Source organism: Brassica oleracea, chromosome C1, assembly GCF_000695525.1.
Source record: "Brassica oleracea var. oleracea cultivar TO1000 chromosome C1, BOL, whole genome shotgun sequence".
NCBI lineage: Eukaryota > Viridiplantae > Streptophyta > Magnoliopsida > Brassicales > Brassicaceae > Brassica > Brassica oleracea.
In genome coordinates this window covers 35,063,439-35,064,913 of record NC_027748.1, presented here as the reverse complement: position 1 = coordinate 35,064,913, position 1,475 = coordinate 35,063,439, and positions in this window count along the sequence as shown.

Genomic DNA, 1,475 nt, shown 5'->3' with positions numbered 1-1,475 from the left:
GTGTTGGAGAGAGTTTCATGATGAACTCTGTGCCCCAAGGAGTGTTTTGATTCCCAAAGAATGTAGATGAGTCGTTGAAAGATCCTTGCGGCCAGGCGTAGCGGCAAAGGCTGGTCGCTACAGAAGTTAGAGCTGATTGGAGAGAGTTTCATGATGAACTCTGTGCCTAAAGGAGTGTTTTGATGCCCAAAGAATGTAGATGAGTCGTTGAAGGATCCTAGCGGCCAGGCGTAGCGGCAAAGGCTGGTCGTTACAGAAGATAGAGCTGAAAACCTGAGGCACCCAAGTATCCTAGCGGCCACACGTAGCGGGCTGGAGAGACCGCTAGAATTGAAGCGCCTTCTACAGCGGCCAGACATAGCGATTTCACGAGGTCCCTATGCGTTCAAGTATCCCAGCGGCCACATGTAGCGGGCAAGACAAGTCGCTATAGTCGTAGCAACCTCCGGTAGTGACCTTTTCTAGTCACTACGGAGAAAAATATCTATGTTTTTGTGGGTCAAACAAGGCTTGTTGGGTTGGCCCAGCTCGAGTTTTAGTCTTCTATAAATACTTTTTAGACCAAAATTTGGGAGGATCTTGTTTTTTATCTAATCAAAAGCCACTTTTGGGATAAAGATCTAATCTTGATCATAATTTCTTATCTTTGCTTGATTATCTTGCTCTCTAATCATGTTTAACCTTGAATCATCCATGGTTTTGGGGTTATTCATGTCTATTAGTGAGTAGACTAATCTTGGATTCATGGGCTAGGGTGATTAGAGAAGATCTAGGGGGTTTAGTGTTAGATTTACTTGTTTCCTTGCTTGTTGAGGGTTCTCAATACTATTTTAGTCTTGATCATACAAAAATAGATCTTTAGGCATTTCCTGCCCACAAGGTGTATGATGAAATGCCTGAACCAACTCTTCAATGCTTTTAGCTTGCTTTACCTAAGAGATTAGTTCCTAAAGGGTTCCCTCCTTTTTCTATAAATGAAGCTGCCTACTCTCATTTTTCTCTCATTCTGAAACTGGAGCGAAGCTCTGCAGAGATTTAGAGAGACTAGGAAACCCTACAAAGAGCATAAAAGGGTTCCAATATATGCAAAAAGCTCACCTTTTAGATCTGGAATAATCATTTTTTTGTAATCTTCGGAAATCATTGCATTGATCGAAAACAATTTTGTATGTGCTATATATATCCTACAAAGAGCATAGAGATATGAAATGAAAATAACAGTTATGTAACAGCCCGGTTCCTAATTTCTTAAGGAGAGCCCGTTAAGACTGCAACCTATTAGGATAAATGACCTAGGGTTCCCTCCTTTTTCTATAAATGAAGCTGCCTCCTCTCATTTTTCTCTCATTCTGAAACTGGAGCGAAGCTCTGCAGAGATTTACAGAGACTAGGAAACCCTAGCCGTCAAGCTTCTCTTTTCCTTTTCTCTCTTCTTCTCTCACGCCTCTCTCTCTCTCTCTCTCTCTCTCTCTCTC